This window comes from Ambystoma mexicanum, chromosome 10 (genome assembly GCF_040938575.1).
Source record: "Ambystoma mexicanum isolate Mex_15411 chromosome 10, UKY_AmexF1_1, whole genome shotgun sequence".
Taxonomy (NCBI): Eukaryota; Metazoa; Chordata; class Amphibia; order Caudata; family Ambystomatidae; genus Ambystoma; species Ambystoma mexicanum.
In genome coordinates, this window is record NC_090932.1 from 1113114187 (window position 1) to 1113137355 (window position 23169).

At 46.2% G+C, this 23169-nt stretch overlaps 1 long non-coding RNA gene across 2 annotated transcripts; it reads right to left on the minus strand.

Annotated features, from left to right (window-relative positions):
- Nucleotides 1-11595: 11595 nt before the first annotated feature.
- Nucleotides 11596-14726, minus strand: LOC138492040 (uncharacterized). Of its 2 annotated transcripts, none has more exons than XR_011276131.1 (3): nt 14625-14726; nt 14109-14229; nt 11596-13920 (listed from the first exon to the last, which is right to left on the minus strand). It is a non-coding gene; the product is annotated as an uncharacterized lncRNA (long non-coding RNA). The 2 variants fall into 2 exon arrangements; XR_011276132.1 differs by having other exon boundaries at nt 11596-13513; nt 14625-14719.
- Nucleotides 14727-23169: the final 8443 nt, after the last annotated feature.

The window sequence follows — 23169 nt, forward strand, 5'->3', positions numbered from 1 at the left end:
GGGGAAGGAGAGCAAAGGAAGAATACCTCTGAGGAGGTGCAGCTGGTAGTGTGACTTCTTAGAGACATCAGAGATGTGAGGAGAGAAGGAGAGTGAGGAGTCAAAGATGACCCCAAGGGTTTTAGCCGCAAAGGTGGGAGCAGGAAGAGGGCCAAGAGAGGCCGGCCAGGGAGCTGCAGGGAAGGAGGGAGCGGGTGTGCCGATGAGGAGAATCTCAGTCTTACTGGCATCAAGGCAGAGATCATTGGCGGCACACAACTCCTGGATAGCAGACAGACAGTCAGAGATGAGAGAAGGAGAAGTGGTGGCTGAAGGGAACCTGAAAATGAGCTGAGTGTCATCTGCATAGCACTGACAGTTGGGGCAGAGAGCGGCAATGCAGCAGGCAAGAAGGGCCAGGTATTGGTTGAACAGCTAGGGAGAGAGTTTAGACCACTGGGGAACACTGCAGGTAGAGGTAGAGATAGAGATAGAGATAGAGATAGAGGAGAGGAAGGACCCAAGTTGGACCTGGGAGGGTCGCTCGGAGGGGAAAGAAGTCAGCCATGCCAGGGCCTGGTCTGTGATACCCAGGTTATCACGGAGATGGTTGAGCAGCATGGCATGGTTGACCATGTCAAAGGTAGAAGAGAGATCAAGTAAGATGAGGACACAGGGGGTGTTGGAGTCAAGATTAGAGAGCAGGTCTTCACAGATGTTGAGGAGAGCAGTTTCCATACTTCTGGCGGCTCTGAAGCCAGTTGGATGGTCAGGGAGACAACCAAAAGATTCAGTGTGAAGATTAAGCTGGGAGATGGCCAGCTTTTCCAGGAGTTTTCCCAGGAAAGGAGTGATGGAGATTGTGCGATAGTTAGCCGGGCAGGACCGGTCGGAAGAGGGTGTCTTAAGAAGAGGATGCACAAAGGAGTGCTTCCGGGGGGAAGGGAAGACTCCAGTGGCAAAGGGGTGGCTGCAGAAGTCAGCCAGTGCAGGAGCCAGGGTGTCAATGTGGTCTTTATTGTTTTTGGAGGAACAGGGGAGAACCTGTTTTGATGAGACTTTCATAGATCAGACTTGTCTAGAAACCTCATTTGGGGAGAACATGGGAAAGGCAGAGAAGGAGGGAGGAGAGGTGGCCAAAGAAGGGCCAGACGAAGTGCAGGGAGTAGAGGGAGGAGTGAGAGACGAAGAGAGGACAGGATGTCCTGAGTTTTAGAGATGAAATGAGAAGCCAGAGCTATGCAGAGGGCCTGGGAGGGGACAGGCAAGGTAGAGACTGCAGCAGGATTGGCTAGTTCCTTGCAGAATTTAAATAGTTCAGCCGAGTTATTAGATGCCGCAGAGACGCAGGCTTAGATATGAGCTCTCTTGTTAGTGCCAACAGGGAGCCGGTATTGCCTTTGGAGCAGGCGGCAGGCCAGTTTGTCAGGGGAAGCATGCCATTTCCTCTCAGCCACCCTGCACTTGGGTTTGAGGGTGACAAGGTCAGAGACATACCAGAAGTTGCACTTGGCTTTGGGCTTCAAGCGGATCCTCATGACAGGGACAAGAATAACAAGAGTATCAGATATAGCAGAGTGGAGCCTAGAGAGGGCTGTGTCAAGATGTGAGTCAGCCAAAGGGGGAAGGGGTGAGAAAGTAGCAGCAAAAGCCTCAACTGACACACGCTTCATGGGTCTGATAACCGATAAGATAGGTGGCAGTACTGGAGGTGGCTTGGCCTGAGGGGTAGAGAGGGTAAGCTGGGAGGAAAGGAGAAAGTGATCACTCCAGGAGAGAGGGGTGGTGAGAGGGATAGAAAGAGGAAGGTCTGAAGAGATCAGAGCATCCAAAGTGTGCCCTGCAGAAGGAGTCAGGCCAGAGGGGAGAATAGAGAGTGAGAGAGAGTCACAGTGGTTGCGAAAGAGTCCAGAAAGGGGATAAGTAGGATCCAGGTGGATTGTAAAGTCTCCAAGAAGGAGGAGTTGAGTGGTGGAAACCAGGAGTGAAGAGGAGAGGTCTGCCAACTCAGAGAGGAAGGAGAAGATCTGACCAGGTGGCTGGTGGATGGTAGCCATAGTGAGGGAATGCCCAAGAGAGAGAGAGAGACAATGCAGATGAGGCATTCTAAAGAGGAGTAGGCCTGCATAGGAATGACAGAGGCAGGGATCCACTCAGGAAAGATCAGGGCTCTACCCCATCTGGAACAGTTGGATCTGGGCACGGAGAGGATCTTTTAGCCATCAGGGAGGAGAGTGTCAAAGCTTGTGACAGAGCTGGCTGTGAACCATGTCTCAGTAACCGAGAACATCAAGGTCAAGTTCTTCCAGGAGGTGGCAGATGTCAGGGGAGTGTTTCACAGCAGAGCGAGAGTTGGTTATGGAGAAGGTTGCCGTCCCTGAAAGACTTCCGGGGAGGGGTACAAATCAGAGGTACGCCCTGCGTAGGTAGGGAAGAAGCCCCAGGGAGGGGCAGAAGAGGAAGGAGGAGAGGGCAAGGTAGCCAAGGAGGAGACAGTAGGGGGAGGCAAGGAAGCCAAGGGAGGAAGAGGGGCTAACAGGAGAAGGAAGGAAATTGATGAGGTGCAGGAGGCATCTATCAAAGAGGAGAAGGTTGGCCTGAGGGCCTTGGACCAAGACGGTGCCATTCAGGCAAACATTAACAATGACCTTAGAGGAATGGAAGGGGGCCGGGAGGGCCTCCCATCGGGTGGCACCGTTAATGGGAGAAAAGGAGAAAGCAGAAAGCAGAGACCATATGAAGAGTTCATAGGTCTGGCGAGGGAACGACAAAAAGGATGTCAGTGAGGGTTTGCCTGAAGGAGGCTGTGGTATAGGTGTCGGCGATAGGGAGGCCTGGGTTGGAGACCAGGATGTCCTTTATAAACGTCTTCCCACCAGATTTAGTGAGGAGAGCAGTATAGTCAATAGAGAAGCAGGCAGAAAAGATGGGTGAAACAGAGAGCACCGTAGATAGGTAGGGAGAGGAGAGAAAAAGGGGCGGGGAGCGCACTGGGGAGGGATACAGGGAAGAGTGCGAGCAGATGAGACAGAGAGAGACAAGACAATAGTAGACAATTGGACACGATGACAGGAGCTCAGATAATAGTAGAAAAGTTCCTAGATAATGCTTTGCTGAGAAGGCTTAACCACAGAACGGCACCACTATCACAATGAATTTTAAATACTGGAGAATACACAGCTATGTCTGAGAATCCTATATGGTGGGAAAACGGCCTATGTTTCACAACGCAATTTTGTTTTTTATAAATACTTCCACAATGAATGTTAAATACCAGAGAAAACACACCTATGTCTGAGAGTCTGCTAAGTGGCAGGGTATTCAGGGTGGAGTGAAACCTGCACACTCCTACCTTACTTAGTAGCTGCGGGTTCACGGCTGGCCACAGGCTTCCCCTGCTGACACCTGCAGACACTTAGCCACAGGTGCTGCACAGGCAGAGGGCTGCCCTGGGAAGGTCAGTTAAGAACAAAAACTATCCACCAATCAGGGGTGGGGCAGGCTGGGAGGCGGGAGGAGGAGAGGAGAACAACACAGAAGGAACCAGGGGAGAGGGAGGACAATCAATGGCACAGAGGCCCACTAACTTAATTTAAGCAAAACCGCAGGTGGAGCGGAGCACGAGGGAACAGGGCACAAAGCATCTACCTCACGCAGCAGCCAGATGGAATGGCAGCAGCTGCAGGGACATGGGACTAGGAAGGCACATTTCAAAATGTGGCAGCAATATGCCCCCAGGGTTGCTACGCTCACCTGGTATCCACGGGGGTGCCACACGATACTGGATGGAGGTCTAAGGGACTGGACCACTCTCTGCTTGGTTATGTGCCAGACGTTGGGTAGTGCCTATAACAAGAGAACGGAGGGTTAAGATACTGGTTCTGTGATGGGTGGACTCCCACCTCCCTCTGGTCCAAATCCCCTCCCTTTGGGTTATTGCTCACCTTATGTTTTTGTGCGTTGAACTTTCTGTCCTGCGTCTCTGTGCAGAAGTGCGTGCGCGTGGTTGGTGCAGGCATTCCGTGGACCTAGTAGCTTCACTGGTCCGTGTGCCCTTATGTCAGGTCCAGACCGGCTGTGACTCCGACTCTGCTTGTTGTCTTCCAGGTGAGTTATAATGTCTTTTCCGTCTTTATTCTGTCTCTTTCTTTCCCTCTGTTTTCTCTGTCTTCTCTGCATCTTGCTCCACTATGCTGTTCCCTAACAATGTCTCTTTTTGTTTTCACAGGGTTGGTTGCGATCTCGGAGTTGCCGCGCCAATGGCGAAGACCACAGTGAGTTATTGATGCACGGAACGCTGCGCTGTTTATTGGTGTCAATTGCTAACCTGTGTTCTCTTCTCTTTGTACAGGTTGCGGTGATGTTCCGGAGTGATGAGCGATCGAAGCGCTGCTTGCCCGGGTAAGTGCTTTGTTAATGCTGACCTTGTTACTTCTCCCTTGTGGGTTGCGGTGAAAACCGGATATGGGCGAGGTAAGAGAAGCGCAGGGTGCTGGCAGGATTCGCTGCTTGCCCAGGTAAGAATTGTTATTAATGCTGTTCTTGTTTCTTTACCTTTGCAGGTTGCGGCAAACTTCGGAGATGGGTGAGGTAAGTGAAGCGCAGGATGGATTCAAGACCGGTTACTTCACAGGTAAGTGTTCTTGTTCTTTCAGGTTATTAATGGAATCGGGATCTAGGGCTTCAGGATCGGGCCGCCGGAGAAGCAGATGAGCAGGAGCTGGACACGGTGAGCGTTACGCTGCAGGAGTGCAGAATAACGCAAAGCGTGTTCTGCTGTTTGGGTGTGGTTTAAATAGCCCAGGTAAAGTAGTTCCAGGCCAAGTAGTTCCAGGCCCAGCCACACCCAAAACACTAGACCGCATGGCTTGGTTCTAAAGAACTGAGCTGTGTAATAGGATTAAGGTCCAAAGCTGATATTGCTTTATTCCTGATAATGAGCCGGGCGCCTAGGGCGCCAGGACTGACCCCATGTATGTTTCTGATGGAGTTATAAGGCCCTTGGGGCCAGTGTGAAGGGCTTTAGCCCCACTGCTTCCAGGGGGCTGTTATACCTGAGGGGGTCAGGGGAATGGATCGTCGCAGCACTCCCCCCTAAGGGCCCTCTCAAGGTATTTCCTCTGTCCGGCCCTGGTTTGGTCGGATGGTTCCGATGGAATCGTCTTACCAGGCGTGGCGCATGGACGTGCTCGCTAGGCTCCCATATCCTGTCCTGTCCACTAAGTAATATAACTTGGACCTGGTGAGTTTAGAATCTAGGATGTCCTTGACTTCAAATTTGGGTTCTCCGTTAACTACTACCGCATTTGGTGGTGTTTTGACCCGAGTTCCAGGCTGAACAGGTTTTAAGAGTGACACGTGGAATACGGGATGGATCTGAATATTTGGTGGTAAAGCTAGTTTTACTGCCACAGGATTTATAATAGCTTTGATTGTATAGGGCCCTAGATATCTGGGACGAAATGTTCGAGTTCCTCGTATGGGCACGTGCCGAGACGCCAACCAGAGTTCATCTCCGACTTGGTAGTCTGGGGCTTTTCTTCGGTGTTGATCAGAGAATCTTTTCTGTCTTTCTTTGGCTTGGATCAGGTGTTCTGCTGCCTTTTTGAAGGCTTGGTTGATGGTCGTATGTAAAGTCTTCACCGTGGGCATTTCCAAGGCCATGGGGGTATCTAATTCGGAAGTACGTGGGTGTCTTCCATATACGGTATGAATGGACTCTGTCCGGTACTGGTGTGTAGCGATTTGTTGTAGGCATATGCGGCTATCCACAGCACATCCTTCCAGCTTTCTTCCACATGATGTAACATGCACCGTAGGTATTGCTCTACTGTCTGATTCGTCCACTCCATTTGGCCATCAGTTTGGGGATGGTGACTAGTGGACAGACGAATATCGATTTGGGCAATTGCACAACTCTTCCTCCAGAAGTTAAACACGGACTGACTCCCTCGGTCAGAAATCAGGACGAAGGGGAAACCATGTAATCATACAATTTGCTCTAAAAACACCTTTGCCAGACTGGATGCGTTTGGTAGACCCTTAAGTGGAATGAAATGGGCCATTTTAGAGAATAGGTCAACAACCACTAGGATAGTGTTGAACCCTTGACAGGGAGGCAGATCTATAATGAAATCGAGGGAGAGTGTGTGTCAAGGTGCAGTTGGAATTTCCAGGGGTTGAAGAAGGCCTGCAGGTCTTTCTTTCTGGGATTTATTCTGTGCACAAATGCCACATGACAGAATAAACTGCGTAATGTCCTTTCGCCAGGTCGGCCACCAATAATTTCTTTTACCTTGGCAATTCCTGGATGTCCTTCTATCAGGGGGTCGTGATAACCAGAAATGACTTGTTCTTGTAGTGCCTTATTCAGTAGATATAAACGCCCTCTGAAATACGGGAGTTGGTTCTTTGTTATGTAATGTTCACCTTGAGTGGTCCAGTCTTGTAGAGCCTCAGTGTTCATTAGGAGCCGAGTTTCCTTTTGGAGTTCGTCTAGAGAGAACGTTGCTGTAAGTCCTAGTAGTTTGACACCTGGAATAATGGCCACCGGGTCTGAGGTTGAATATGCATTCTCATCAATACCCATGGGGGATAGGGCAGTGGCTTTTCCGCTCTGGACTCCAGGTCGGACATTGATTATGTAATCATATTCTGTGAAGAATAAAGCCCATCAGAGTTGACAGGATGATTGAGCCTTTGCCGTCTTGAGGTATTGCAGGTTGCGATGGTCGGTGATTACTGTGATGGTATGTCTGGCACCTAGGAGGTAATGCCGCCAAGCCGTAAAAGGCTGCCTTGATCGCTAGAAGTTCCTTGTCTGTTATTGCATAGTTAAGTTCAGGTGTAGTAAATGTTCGCGACCAAAAGGCCACGGGATGTAACTGGCCTGTTTCGGGATCCCTTTGGGAAAGAACAGCCCCCATTGCCATGCTGGAGGCATCTGTTTCCACTACATATGGGAGATCTGGGCAGAGGTGTCGTAGCACCGGAGCTGAGGTAAATCTTTTCTTCAGTTCCTGGAAGGCCTTCTCCCCCGCTTCTGTCCATTGGAACCGTTTGTTGTTTTTTTGTAATAAAGAAGTGATCGGTGCACAATCTGGGAGTAACCCGGGATGAATCGGCGATAAAAGTTCGCAAAGCCGAGCATACTTTGGATACCTTTGACTGAAGACAGTGATGGCCAGCTAAGGATGCGTCTACTTTGTGCATATCCATCCGGACGCCTCTGGGAGTGAGGACAAAACCAAGGAACTCAACTTCGGTGACATGGAAGGAGCATTTTAAGTTTGGCGTTTAGCTGGTGCTGTCGGAGTTTTGCAAGGATGGAGCAAACATGCCTGACATGGCCTGTTTAGAAGAGGAGTACACCAAGATGTTGTCGATGTAAACTAGGGCACATACGTCGATCAATTCCTGTAGTACATCGTTCATGAAGTACTGGAACGCGGTGGGAGCATTGCAAAGCCCAAAGGGCATCAGCTGATATTTGTACAGCCCATACTTTGTACGAAAGGCGGTCTTCCATTTGTCTCCTTTCTTTACATGCACAAGATGATATGCCCCCCTGTGGCCCAATTTGGTGCACATTTTGGCATCCTTGACTTGGTCAGCAGTTCTGGGACAAGGGGTAGAGGATAACGGTTTTTAACTGTTACCTGGTTTAGTGCGCAGTAGGCGATGCACGTTCTCAAGTCCCCCTCCTTCTTGGGTACGAAGAATAGGGACGAGGCTGCTGGGGATTTGGATGGGCGGATAAAACCGTTTACCAGGTATTGGTCCAGATATGATTTCAAGTGGGGATTTTCAGGTTCGGTGAGTGCATAAATTCGACTACACAGGATTTGTGCACCAGGTACGAGGTCGATCTGACAGTCATATGGTGAGGGGGTAAGGTATTAGCCTGTTCTTTTTGGAAAATGTCTTGGAAATCGTGGTATTCGCTTGGTAGTGTACTTGGTACACCTGGTTCTAATGCCTCTTTATCTTGCACAGGTGTCTCTGGGTCAGACAATGGCATTTTCACTTGGTAGCACGTATGAGCACACTTATTGGAGAAGGCTAATTTCTTGGCTCGCCAGTCGATGTTAGGATTGTGAGCCACCAACCACGGCATCCCTAGAAGCATCCGGAACTGAGGGGCCTTGATAAGGTCGAAGGCAATGGCTTCCCAATGTCCGTCTTGGCACAGAAGGGTCAATTCTGCTGTGCGTTGAGTTACAGGACCAGAAGCTAACTCCGTTTCCTCGACAGTGGTGACCTTCTCAGTTGTTTTCTGACGGAGGGGAAGCCCCATCCTTGCTGCCAGGCCTTGGTCTATGTAGTTACCAACGGCTCTGCTGTCTATGTATGCCTCCACAGAATACATCTGAGATGGTTGTTGGTGACTGATCAAAATCACAGGCAGGGCAAGGTGTGAGGTCTGTGGCTCTTTTCCTTCGCTCGACAAATGGACCTCTACGCTTGCTGGGACTGGACGTTTTCCGACTCTTGTTCTCCTCCTTCTTTCTCTGTAGCTCCAACTATTCTCCCAGAGGGTTTTACGGGACATTCTCTGAGGAAGTGACCTGATTTCCCACAGTACAGGCATAATTGCTGTTGTCTCCTTTTGTCTCTTTCGGCCTTGGATAATGGGCTCCGTACCCCCAATTTGCATGGGTTCCAAAGTGTTTTCTGATGAACGCGGACTGTTCTCCTTTGAGCGTACATACACAGTCCGATTCTCTGTTCGGCTCAATCTGTTCTTTGATCTAGCAGCCTGTGGTCTAGCTGCACCACTAGGTTGATGAACTGAAATCCTGCAGGAGTGGGTCATCCTGGCTTACTAACGGTATGGACCAATCCGCGGCACTGCCACTATGATATGACAGAATGAAGGCAACCCGCGACTGATTGTTAGGAAAGGCTCCGGGTCTACAAAGGAAATGGAGGCGGCACTGGTTCATGAATACTGCATATTTTTACTGCATATTTTCTTGGGTCCCCCGTAAAACGTTCTGGTGAGGCCAAAGGAACTGCCCCAGGGAGGACCACCTGCACTGGATTGACGGATGTGGCTGGAACCAACGGAATACTTCCTGGCAACGGAGCCTGCCCAGCCTGTGTTTAGAGCAATTGTATGGCTAATTAATCAGTGCCTTCCTTGGTGACAATCATCTCCCTCCTAAGGGCGTTGGTTTCTTGACGGGCGGAGTGCACCTCGGCCCGTAATTCTCCCAGTAACTGGGCTAGTTGGTCAGTCTCGGATGTTTCCATGATGCCCAGGTGGATGTTTTAATTGAGGCTTCGCGTTCGTTTACGCTCACCTGGTATCCATGGGGGCGCCATACGATACTGGATGGATGTCTAAGCACTATCCCGGACCCCTCTCTGCTTGGTTATGTGCCAGACGTTGGGTAGCGCCTATAACAGGAGAATGGAGGGTTAAGATACTGGTTCTGTGATGGGTGGACTCCCACCTCCCTCTGGTCCAAATCCCCTCCCTTGGGGTTATTGCTCATCTTAGGTTTTTGTGCGTTGAACTCTCCGTGCTGCGTCTCTGTGCAGGGGCGCGTGGTTGGTGCGGGCATTCCGTGGACCTGGTTGCTTCACTGGTCCATGTGCCCTTATGTCAGGTCCAGACCGGCTGTGACTCTGACTCTGCTTGCTGTCTTCCAGGTGAGTTATAATGGCTTTTCTGTCTTTATTCTGTCTATTTCTTTCCCTCCGATTTCTCTGTCTTCTCAGCATCTTGCTCCACTATGCTGTTCCCTAACAATGTCTCTTTTTTATTTTCACAGGGATGGTTGCGATCTCGGAGTTGCCGCGCCGATGGCGAAGACCACGGTGAGTTATTGATGCGCGGAACGCTGCGCTGTTTATTGGTGTCAATTGCTAACCTGTGTTCTCTTCTCTTTGTACAGGTTGTGGTGATGTTCCGGAGTGATGAGCGATCGAAGCGCTACTTGCCCAGGTAAGTGCTTTTGTTAATGTTGACCTTGTTCCTTCTCCCTTGCAGGTTGCGGTGAAACCCAGGAATGGGTGAGGTAAGAGAAGCGCTGGGTGCTGCCAGGACTCGCTGCTTGTCCACGTAAGAATTGTTATTGATGCTGTTCTTGTTTCTTTACCTTTGCAGGTTGCGGCAAACTTCGCAGATGGGCGAGGTAAGCAAAGCGCAGGATGGATTCAAGACCGGTTCCTTCAAAGGTAAGTGTTCTTGTTCTTCCAGGTTATTAATGGAATCTGGATCTAGGTCTTCAGGATCGGGCCGCCGGAGAAGCAGATGAGCAGGAGCTGGACACGGTGAGCGTTACGCTGCAGGAGTGCAGAATAACGCGAAGCGTGTTCTGCTGTTTGAGTGTGGTTTAAAAAGCCCAGGTAGAGTAGTTCCAGGCCAAGTAGTTCCAGGCCCAGCCACACCCAAAACACTAGACCGCATGGCTTGGTTCTAAAGAACTTAGCTTTGTATTAGGCCACCATGTTGGATTAAGGTCCAAAACTGGTATTGCTTTATTCCTGATAATGAGCCTGACGCCAAAGGTGCCAGGACTGACTCCATGTATGTTTCTGGTGGAGTTTTAAGGCCCTTGGGGCCAGTGTGAAGGGCTTTAACCCCACTGCTGCCAGGGGGCTGTTATACCTGAAGGGGTCAGGGGCATGGATTGTGACAGCGTGCCAAGTCCCCCAGGGGCACTAGTGAGAGAACACTTGGTACTGTCCCTCTGCCATCTGCAGGGATGAATGCTGTATCACCTTTCTTTCAGCTGAGCAACGAGACTGACCGCTGCTTACCTCTAAGAAGCCCCAAGAGGAAACACTTGAAAGAAAAACATATATCGTTATGTCCTATCCCCCTGACTCATCAGGTTACATAATGAAGGTCATCCCGGACAGATAACTACAAAATTACTTTTTATTTTCCTTTAATCCCTGATTCAGATATACACCCCAGCCTCCGTTGCTTCTACTTAGGTTTTCTGCCTCAGAGATAGCTATGAACATCTGGGTCAGACCGTGATCCAGCTTTGAAAATGTAAGTGTATAAGAGCTGGAGTGCTGTGCTGTTAGGGACGTTCCTAGCTCATCACGCACCCCACACGTTGGGCCATACTCTTGTGGACCCCTTGAGGGTTTTGAAAGTGGGCAATATGAGAAAAAACACGCCATACCTTGTACAAGCCCTGCTATTTTGGGAGATCCAGAGATACATGGGATAATCCTGTGCCCTGTGGCTTTTTGCAGGGGTCGACAGGCTGCTCTCATCTGAGGTAGTCGTGGTAACACTGCACACTGCATGACGATCAACTTCCTTTTTTCAGGAAGACACCTCATTTTGTTTTTCAAAGTCGTATTGAACCCCAAATGTCACCATATGCACCCCAACATATAGCACCCCAACATATATTTTCCTCGCCCCAATTCACACATACACACTGACGTGGTTAATGCCGGAGTCAGTGTTGCAGGTCAGAAGGAAGAAATACGCTGAATGCCCCTTCAAAACAAGCCCAAAAGAAGCTGACTCCAAAACAAATAAGCTGAAAAAACAAACACTCCTCTAAAACACTGTGGATAGGTCTCAAAAGTAAGAAAAATAACAATAATTTCAATATACATAGAGAACACAAGCATACTATCTTAGAACAAAAATTATTTATTAAAATTGCATTTTATTTTTCTAACAATTAGTGTCTATTTTTATTTCTTGTGTGTGTGACTTATAAAAGCACATCATTGGCTTTTTGGATCCTTGGCTTCTCTGGTCCATCATCCAACTGGTCCTCGATTCGTCACTCTCCTCCGGTCCTTGGTTCCATTGCATACCTGCCAGGTAGCACCATGTCCTTTGTGATACTGAGCCAGCCCAGGCCTTTCCTGTTAAATGCTAGGACTGGTATTTTTGTTCTTTCCTTTATAAGTATGGGCCTACAAGCACCACATGCAAAGTGAAATCCAGGACTGGCTCATGGTGTCACACATGACATGGGTCCCCCACTTGGAAGCAATGCCTTTGTCAGTTGCTCCTCTTTTCTGTTGCCCCTCTGGTCCTTGACTCCCTTGTAAGTCACTCTCCTCTCGTCAGTCACCCTTCGGGTCTTGAACAACCTGGTTGATCGCTCTCCTCTGGTCTTTGCTTCATATGGTCCATCGACCCTCTGGTCAATGGCTCCCTAATGAGTTGCTCCTCTAGTCCATCACTCCTTACATTTTGATGTATGTAACCATAAAATACCCAAGTGGTTAACGAGGATAATTTTTGGCGAAATAGAGAAAGAATAGCTATGCAGAATGTTTACAAAGCGTCCACTTGTACTCCCCAAGTGAACTAGCCAGGTGCTATGGCAGTACTGGCAAAAGGACTCGATCATCTAGTTAACCCTAGAGTTGGCCCATCAATGTACTGCGAAAGAAGGAAAATTAAAACTAAAGGAAAAAGAACAACAAATGAACAAAAGCACACACAAGAAGACAGAATCATACATATCCAGTAGAAAAAAAATTGTCAAATGCAATAGTCCTGTTTTTATAATATGCTGTATGTACACTTGTATTCCTGTACAGCCTAGTATGACAGACATTTACTGCATCACGATAGCACAGTGAGGAGAGCGCTCGCTTTGACATCTGTGCAGACCCTGCTGACGCAGGTTTGAATCGCAGCAGAGCCAAACTCAGCCTTTAAATGAGCACCACACACCGTGGGTAATAATACGCAGTGCTCAGATACCTGAGGGTTCGTAGCGCTATATAAATGCTAAATTATTATTATTATATTGTCTTTGTACTGGCATCTTACACCAACACACTGTCAAATATCCAGCCATAGCCTTTACACAAAGAGGTACAGCTATTATATGGCTCTTGTATGGTTGGATATTTCCATCAAATGTCGAAGTGCAGCCCATGGTTACATAAGTAAGCACAGGTTCTACTGCCATATACTCTGTTACAGTATCACAAGCTCATGCTTTGCCATCATGTGTCTGGTAATGGTTCACATGCCAGTGAAATCTGTATATCCCTAGGTGCTGGGAAGGCGTGCCGAAACTCGGCACTAGAGAAGTGATTACCCCTCACTACTACGATCCTAGAAAGAGTTTGAGATACCTGAGGTCACACGCACAACATTTTACACGACAGCATTTACATAAAAAGTCAGCAAATATAGAAAGCCAAATGCGTAAGCATACATGAAGTCAAAATTTAATTATTTGTAGAAAGGATTAAAACAGCACTTTATACATTTATAGAATAGAAAAGATACAAGGACAAGAATATAATGTTTGTGTCAGGCACATAAGACAAGGCTACCAACAAACAAAACAAATAAATAGGACAGGGCAAATTAATACACCCTATAATCCTATAGAGTAATTATGAAAAACGCCTAATTTTAGACATTTATTAAGATGCAGGATGTCGACATGTTTCGGCCAATGGTTGTATTGGACATTTTCGCAGGTATCCATACAAAAATAAGTGTAGTGGCCATCTTCAGGACGAATAATTTCTTCACAGTTGGCCTTATGAGTGCTTTGATGTTGACATCATGAATCTAAAAAAATTTATATACATATAATTACCACAAAACGGTCAAAACACATAGCTACAAATGGAAATCTGGAAATGATTTTATCTCACAAGCTTAACGTTGAAAAATTCTCTCATCTTGGCTGACTATTGTACTATTAAAAACAGGCCCACAATATTCCATGAGGAGCAGTGTTAATATGTCACTTGTATCTAATACAAATTCTGTTAAAAACAAAGACATATAGCTGACATGATACAGTATGACATAACAAAAGGAATTCAAACTCTTACTAATTACCACTGGATCGAGTGTGATCAAAAACAAGGTCAATCAATGGCTTGTAGCAGTTGCACACGGAGGTCCTTAAGTACCAAATCTATCGCATCTAACATCTAAGTATGTTCATCCAGGTGAATACCGGGATAATTCTACAAGAAAATTGTAAGATTACCATTAAATTGGTGCTAATCATCATAGTAATTAATCTTGATTAAAACTAAGTGTAGCTAACATTATATGCATCGAACAGGATTCTGCCGGTGTTAAGAAACAAACAGGGAGCTTCACAAAGTCATAAGGGTTGGGCCAGGAAAGACTATAAACCTTCATAACTTACTTGCAGAGTAAACATGTTCGTTATTGAGCAGGGGCAGTAATTGTGTAACTCTGAACACTGCAGGGCCAGGTCTAAACGTCGGCCTTGGCAAGCCCGGAATGTGCTGGTGCTCGATTTCTCCCTAAAATAAAAGGGCACATTTTGATAAAAACCCGCCTTTCATATTGTATGACAAGATGAGTGCAAATGGTGAAACAATAGCAACCACATTTTGTGGGATACCTTTAAACGTTCGGGGATGCAAAAAACGAAAGTGGGAGCTGGTCACCAAAAGATTGCAGGTGTCAGACTCCAAACGCGTGGATACTACACTGTGTAGTGACAACAGCGGAAGATCGTGTCTAAAACCGCCGCATCGCACATGACTACACAAAAGATAAACAGAAGCCGATCTGGTGAGGCGCACAATGTCAAAAAAGAGAGTGCGCCAAATTAAGAGGTCTGTAACTCTACAGGCGCGTGGGCATATTGAAAGGCCCAGAATGCAGAAAGAGAGAGAGGAGAAGGACGGCTTACCTCAATGTGTAATCGTGTCCAGCAAAGTCATAGATTCACGAACCCGGTGTGACTCCACGGATGGAAAAGACCACTCGGGGATGAATTTAAATACGTAAGAGTGTGGATCACGTGTGGAAGTCACGTGACCGCCGAACAGAGTCCATGCTTTTCTTAAAGGAATAGTGCACAAATGCACACCGACGGGCACCAAAAACCAGTAACGATGAAAGGACTCAAGGATGGCAAAGTGTTGGATCAGGTCCGGATCAATGTTTGCTAAAAGAAAGCGAATATTAATGGCCCAAAAGCAGCCCAGAGCTATCAGGCGCAATCAAATATAGATGGGGCAAAAATGGAAGCAAGTACTCCCCGAAACGATCAAGGGCACTGGATGGTAAAAAGAGCTGGCTGCATAAAGAATCTGAAAGTCCAGTACATAGAACAAAAGGACAAGAATTACTGACAACTGTGTGCGGAGGGGCCCCACACCTAGGTGGGGTTGGAGGAGAGAAGGGAGAGAAGAAATCCAGAGGGCACAAAAAAGGGGGGGCTATTGGGAGTGACTCGAAACCGCTGAGTGTACCAAGTCATGAAATCAGGCTATTCCACTCAACGGAGGAGTTCAAACCGTGACTTACTGTGTTAAGGTTATAAATCCACCTTTGTTCAGCCAGACTCAGGGATGCATCTCTATTACCTCCTCTGGGAGATGGTGAAATTTTTTGGATAACAAACCAGTGCAAATCCGTATATTTATGGTTGGCAGCTATATAGTGAGCCACAGGAGGTTTATTTTCAGTTTTGTTTTTCAAACAAGACCTGTGTTCACATATTCTTAGACGTATGGCTCGACAAGTTTTGCCAACGTACAGTAAGTTACATGGGCATCTTATGCCATAAATGAGCCAGTCTGAGGCACAATTGGAAAAAGAACGAAGGTTCCAAATTTTGCCGTTAAGTTCTATTGATTTGCAGTTGGAGGTTAAAGCGCAGACTGAGCAGTGGCCACATTTAAAATGGCCCGAAACCGGTGGAAGGTTCCAAAGGGTGGTTTGTGTTCTCGGACTCGGTATTTTTGGATAGGTGTGAACAAGGATGTCTCTGACATTTTTCTGTCGTTTGAAGGCAAACCTTGGTTGGGCCGGACAGAAATCTTCAGTGGACAGGATATGCCACTGTTGTTTGATGGTTCTCCGTAAGGCATTACTGATGGGAGTAAAAGTACTCACACAAGTAATCCTTTCTTCTACTTTTTAGGCTCTGGGTGAAGGCATCTAGTTCTATTAGCATATTTTGCTCTTTTATAAGCTTGTTTGATGCATTTCTTAGGATAGCCACGCATGATAAGACGTTGTTTCAACTCTTTACCTTCATGAACAAAATCCCCAAGCTCTGAACAATTTCTTCTCAACCTTAGGAATTGTCCAATAGGGAGATTTTCGCATAAGCTGAGGGGTGAAAACTATTGTATCTAAGTAGTGTATTTGTGTCCGTTGGTTTACGGTAAAGCTTAGTTTTCAAAAGACCCTCCTCAGTCTCAAAGATAGAGAGATCAAGAAAGGGAATGGTGGTGGAATCATACGTCATAGTGAATTTGATGTGTTGATTGTGATTATTCAACCACTCTAGAAAAGAGTGGAGGAGGAGGAGGGTGGCATCCCCTTGCCAGACCATAAAAACATTGTCAATATAACAAAGCCATTTGGAAATATTGTTTTTGAATGAGTTGGAAGAGTCATAAATAGATGTACATTCGAAATGGTCCATAAACAAATTGGCCAAGTCGGGGGCAAAAGTAGCCCCCATACTTGTGCCGTGTATTTGTTTATAGTAAGTTCCATCATATAGGAAAAAGTTTTCCGTAAGGGCGATTTTGATGCACTCCATAATGAATGATGTAGGTACTTTCACGAGAGTGTTGGTCCGTTTATTCAGGAATGTCTCCATGATCAGCAAGCATTCTCTCTGTGGGATGCTTGTATAAAGTGACGTGACGTCTAAGGTCACCAAAAGGTCGGTGGTATTAAGATGGAAGGAATCCACCAAATTGATCATACTTGTGGTATCCTTCACATAAGAATTCATGTTAATCACAAAAGATCTGAGTAACCAATCGGCGTAGATGGAAAGAGGCTCTAAAATAGAGTTGATGGCCGAAACGATTGGTCTGCCCGGGGGATGTAACGCATCTTTATGAACCTTCGGAAGGAGGTAAAACGCAGGAGTGGTAGGCAACTTTTTCATCAAAAAGTGGTGCTCCTCTTGGTCAAACCATGCCTGTTGTAAGGCATGGTCCATCAAGCTTTTGATTTCTTCTCGGATGGAGTCAGTAGGATCGTGGTTTAGTTTGCGGTAAAACTGGGGACTATCTAATTGAAGCATAGCTTCTGTTTTATAAAGAATGGTATCCCAGAGCACTATCCCTCCGCCTTTATCGGCCGGTTTAATTAGAAAGGACAGGTTGTTTTGTAAAGTAGTTAGGGCAGTACGTTCAGTGTTACTGAGATTATCTTTGTGATGGTTTTTATCTTTTAGAAGGTGTTTCATTTTTTCTCGGATCTTATTTTCAAAAGCTTAAATCGCTGGGCTGACCATGGAGTTAGATGTAGTAAAATTAGAGGGTGTTCTAAGTCCTGTGGTACTCGGTTCTTTGATTGAGGTATTACCATCTTTAAAAAAATATTTAAGACGGATTAGCGGGAAAAAAAATTGTAATTCCACCTGGGTGTCAAAATCTTTAGCTTTAGTGGTGGGGACAAAGCTTAATCCATTTTCGAGGACTTTAATTTCAGGGTTGGTAAGGAGGTGATTAGACAAATTGAAGATAGGAATCACCAATTGTGCGGAGGGCCCCTCCAATTGCAGGTTTGCATCCGCGGTGGCCCTTGTTGCCACTGACGTGATTTCTTCCCTCGTCCTCGAAAAAAAGGAGGTTGATTGATAGTATTAGGCTCATTGGAGGGTGAGGCATTGTCTGAATCACTACTGATCGTGGTGTTTGACGTGTTGGAAAAACTAACATATTTATTCCTCTGGCAGCCTGTGTTTCTATTTCTGCTTTGTGATTGCTTATTTTGGTCATCATAGAAGGAGGCCCCAAGGTAAGGATAGGTTGTCGTTTCCTTGTAATTTTCAGTATCCTTTTTGTACTTCCGGATTTTTTTTATCTAGAGTAAACCTTTTGAATTTTACTATTTCTTCTTCCATTTTTGTAAGTTTCTCTTTAATGTCTTTAATGAGATTGTCACCTTTCATCTTATTTTCCAGAGTTTCAATTTCCAATTTTTGTTGTGTCTATGATCAAAATAAGGTAATCACGTGAGCATTTATTCCCAACTGCACTGAATTGCCCTTTGAATTTAGGGTTATCTATAAATATCCTAGGAATGTTTTTACTTGCAGGCCTTCTGGTATTATACCTGCTTTCAAATAGGCCAGCATCATCTGGCCGTGGGATTCAGTGCGAATCAATTTTTTCTTTTTTTGTAATAATAGATCAAGATCATCGCTGTTCGCGACTGGAATAGCGTTAGTTGGATATGTAGTAACTATTGATGGTACATTTGTCAGTCTCTGGTAATATTCGCCAGAGAATGTCAAAATATTGACACTGTCCATCTTTTATGTCGCAATCCACGTAAGTGGTGATCCTGACCAAAGAGTTGAAAGCCTATAGATAAGGCCTACCAGCCAAAGGGGTGTCCAAAAGTGTACTATAAAAGAGAGGCCACATCCCAAAATGTTTTGTTATCGGGGGAACACTTCTCAAAAAGGGACAAAAAACAGGTAAAGGGAAGGCGTGCCGAGAAGTATCCCTAGGTGCTGTCATAATGTAGCTACACCACGTATATGTCTATGTAAAGCTGTCCCCTCCAGCCTCACCTTAGCCTCCTCAGCTAAAAAGGGAACTGTCCATTTCAGTTTAGGTTATTATAAGCCAAACCTATTGCATTAGAGTACAGATAGGAAGAAATGCCATACGAGGGACACACAGCTTGTAGGTGTTGTTTGGTTAATAGGCCACCTATTAACCTCCCATTGCCATGCGAATCCATATGGCCATTCCCAGCCAGTTCCTGCCCAAAACCCCTTCTCATGGGAACTTTTTAAGATCCAGTTAATGAAGCCTTAGTATCAAACTTTGCACTCGAAGTGCATGCCAGGTTTGTTTTTTAAAGCAGTCTTCTGCGAGTCAATTACTCAATTTGAGCTATAAACACTACAGGTGTCGTACAAATGTCTTAACCAGGTCTGCCTTCAGCCAATCAATACATATAAGCACTGTGCATGTCCTTCAGTGAAGTCCTGTTAAAGCATTGGCAAAGCCAACAGTTTCTGGCTTGTGTATGTGTGTTAAGCATTTGCAAGGCTAATAGATGGCCAGAATCAGATATAGGCTTGTCCAGTAGTGCTTTTTCTGCAATTTCCTTAGTTCCCTTTCCTTTTCTTCCTTTAAAGGAAGACTGTCCTGCCTAATGATTTGTAGCCTGGCATTGTCAATACATGATCAAATATAAACTGTATACATCTTTTTCAAAACAATCATTGCAAAAGGTGTTGTTGCCATATAACAAAAAACTCCACTGTGTCCAGAAAATGCAGCAGTTGACCCAATGTGCTGTGTGCAATAGAATATGCATGCAGTATTTTTTAAATGTATATTATATTTATATAGCACTTATCTAGCACTTCTATATACTTAGCAGCAGGTGTCGGCGTTGCAGTGGTGAAGTGAAGAAGCACAACAGTAACCCACAGGAAAGTTAACTCCTAGAACATGACTGAAATAGTAGTTAACTTCCCCGTGGCTAAACTGTTGTGCTTCTTCACTTCACCTGTGGTGCTGAACCCTGCTGCTAAGTTTCATTAGAAATTATATACTTAGCAGCAAGGACCGGTAAAGCAGCAGTAAGATAACTTCCCTGTGGCTTATTGTTGGCTTCTTTACTTGACTTCACTGGTGCTGCAGCACCGTCCCCTGCAGCTATGTTAGGTAACTCCTATTTCAATCATGTTCTAAATTTGAACATGAGTGAAATATGAGTTAACTTCCCTGTGGCTTATTGCTGCTTCTTTGCTTCACTGCTGCGGCCAATGGAACTTATCAGCAGCGGTTGCGGAGCCTAATAAGAGGGGAACTTGAATAAAATGGGTGATTTAACATTGGAAAAGAAAAGGGAATGGCAAAGTATGGTGTAAAGAACGCATGGTTCAAACTGTAAGACAGACACAAGTGATCACTGTTCAAGGTTGTTTATTTAACTTCAAATGGGTTTGAAAAATGCCTATCTAACCCTAAATCTAAAGATGGGAGCAAGCTATGACCATCAAATAATAATAACGCAGTCCTAGTGGTGTCTTGTCAATATAAAAGGGCCTATACTGGTAACCCTATTGCCAATTCTTACTTCTAAATACAAATAGTGTGGGAAACTATGTTATGCAAAAGAAAAGTGTTCAAGAGATGATATGTCAGGATACTCAAGCCGTTGGCTTCCCTTCCCCATGTTTTCAGCATGAGACAAGGCAACACTCTCGAGCTTAGCACAGTCTCTGGCTTCTCTAGCACGAGGGTGCAGTTCAAAACTTCAACATCATGGCCTTCTGTGCCAAAGTTTCTTTGCCATTCAAAGTCTCTTTTCCAGATGGCCTGATGCAATACGACAAACAACAAAGTTCCTTCCTACTTAGGGTTTCACACGTACACATTCTGAGGTGATTTTCTGTTCACCCCGGTTCCCCCCGCCGGGCTCAGACCAACTTCAACACAAAACCTTCTTGGGTGATTTTTGCTTCACCCTGGGTCCCCCTCTGTCGGCTACGACCCACTTCAACACAAAGCTTTTAATTGATCTCCCTCTGCCGGCTCGGACCAACTTTATTAACTTTGCCACAAATGTTCTTTACTGTATCAGCATCTAAGACTTTCAATTGTGTGCAGGGTTTTGCTTGACCCGTCATAGCACCACTTTGATTCACGATTCTCTACAACTCTTTCACTTTTCAGCTGGATAGTTTACAAAGACCTTCAATTGAGCACCTACGTGGTGTCGGACCACTCTGTAAAAATGTATCTTATCTTCGTTTCAAAGTTCAATCACTCATGACCAGTTCAACTTTACTTGAGTCTTTCATTACACATATTTAAAACATGTTTTTTCCAGCGCTCACCATCCAATGTTCCCGTTTGCAACCTTGGCTTCAACACAGACCAGTCTTGTATCGCTCTCCCCAATTCACCGGCTGTGTTGACTTCACTGACGCTGCTTTGTTTTTGGAGCCAATGAGAGTACCACTGCAGGTAATTCTCCCCGCCTTGATTCTTGACACGGGAGGGTCTCGGGTATCTCTGACACACAATGCAGGATTCTTCAGCTTGTTTTCCTGATTTTACGCTTTCCAATCTTGAGGGCTCATGAAAGCAACGGTTCCTTGTCGAAAAGGTCAAGGGAACTTCCCTTCATGCAATACCCTTCAGTTTCGTCGTATTTCTCCTCTTGTTAAACTACCATCTTGAAAATGCTGTTTCTTCGTGTGCTTTGCCTCGCTCAGAGCGTGCTCTCATGCTGTGCCTTTTATCCATGTAGGGAAGCTTAATGGAAGTCAAGTGTGTGTGATGATCAGTACCTGCCTGACCTTGCCTGACCATTGTATTGGGACACATCAGGTATTCGGCTCGGGTGTTAGTCAGTTTTCTCTCATAGCCGGCTGTCCGTGAGAAAGTGCTGGTGTTGTAAAGGGGGGTGGGTGGTTGGATATCCTACTTGGTAAGATGGGGTAAATGTGTAATAAAGAAGGGCATACCGAGTCTCACCATCCGATGTTCCAATCCCACTCCCCGAAGAGACCTCAGCTAGATGATCCTCCCACACTGGTCCACCCCCAGGAACTGGATCCAAAAGTGATGACTGTGTGCTGGCCACCTGGATGACAGATCCTCAGGGACCAGTGGGTGAGACACCTTCTGGCTTCTCACAATGGGGAGTTGATAAGGGGAGTGGAAACCCACATTTGCAAATACAATGGTCAGCAAAGGGGCTAATTTTCTCATTTGAGGGCGTTTGTAAAGACCTCAAGACCTCAAAATCACCAAAGTCTCAAACAACGCTGTGGACAGCCATCATTTCTGGGTGTTGTCACAGCAGCCATTCGAATTAGACGATTGTAGTTTAGACTTTAGTATAGGAACATTTTAAAATAAACATCAGCACTAGATATTCGCCAGTGATGACAGCAATAAAAACGTTTAGAACGTTTCTACATCTGAACTTCGGTGGCATACTACGGAGGACTGTAAAGGACCTACAAAAGTTGGTAAAACTGGAGTACTGTCTCTGAGGGGGCTCTGAGAGCCCTAAAGCAGCCCAGCACACTGCCATGCATTAGAGTGCTGATGGCCTTGGGCAGGAAGAGATGGGGGGGTGCATGTAGTCTCTGAGGATATTTCAAGGCTAAGCAGGGTCCTGTCTGTGGCATGTGGAAAGGTGCAAAATCCTGAGTCATGCTCCTTTAGAATCTGCTTGTTGTGGTTTTTGTCCTCTTGAACAGAACAAGTGCAACCATACGCACTTAATATGGGTAATAAGAGGACAAAACCCATGACAAGCAACCTGCAAAAATGATAAGTGACTTTGGGCAAAAAGAAGCCCAAACTCGCTTATAATAAGCGGACCTGTAATGAAAGAAGATAATCAGCCATGCCCAGTGACAGAGCTGTTGGTCGGGGTCTACCCGCGTGGCCATGCTGTATTTTCATGCTGTATTTATGGCTCTAAGCATCTGTGGTTGGGTGGGGCTACACTGTTACCCTATAGGCCAGTCCGAGCCTGGTCCCTGCCTGCAGCAGAAAGTGGTTTACCATTTAACATTGTACAGAAGGTGAATTGCCGATCCGCTGTATTCCAGTCAAGGTGGAATGTGCTCCTCTGCCAGCTGTAGTTTGGGAGTGAAGGTTGGGTAGAGCAGGCCACTTTTTGCAGATCCTGAAGAGCCTCGAAAGTGTGAAAATGGCAGATGGTGTGCAATGAAAGACTCAATGTCATAGCATAACATGACATAGCAGAGTGTGGGGCAGTACTCTGGACGGCCCAAGAAACTTCAGTGGCTGGGAGCAACAAGGGAGAAAATGTAATGTTGGTTCTACTACAGTTAGTGCGCTATACTAGAATCTCTGGTGCACTGACTGGGTGGTGAGACTATGGGCCTCATTATGAGAATCGCGGTAAAAACACAGTAATTACCAGCATGGTGGTAGTAGCACGTCCGTGTACCCTCACCTACGCAAATAGCAGCTGATTGCGAGAGCGCGAGCATGCGCAAACCCCCATGCCGGTAATGGCTACACCGCCATGCTGCTAAAGACCCCCCAATCCCCTGATAGCGGCATCACGGAACCTGCTGATACCGCATCCGCCCAGGAGCAACCCCTTAATAACAAACCCGGCAATACCATCATGCAAATACCGGGTTCATAATACCGGACCCGGAAGTAAGGTCATCGCGCCGGAACGGGAAATGCGGTGGCGGCCATCTTAAAAAACACAATCCATCGCAATCCTACAAA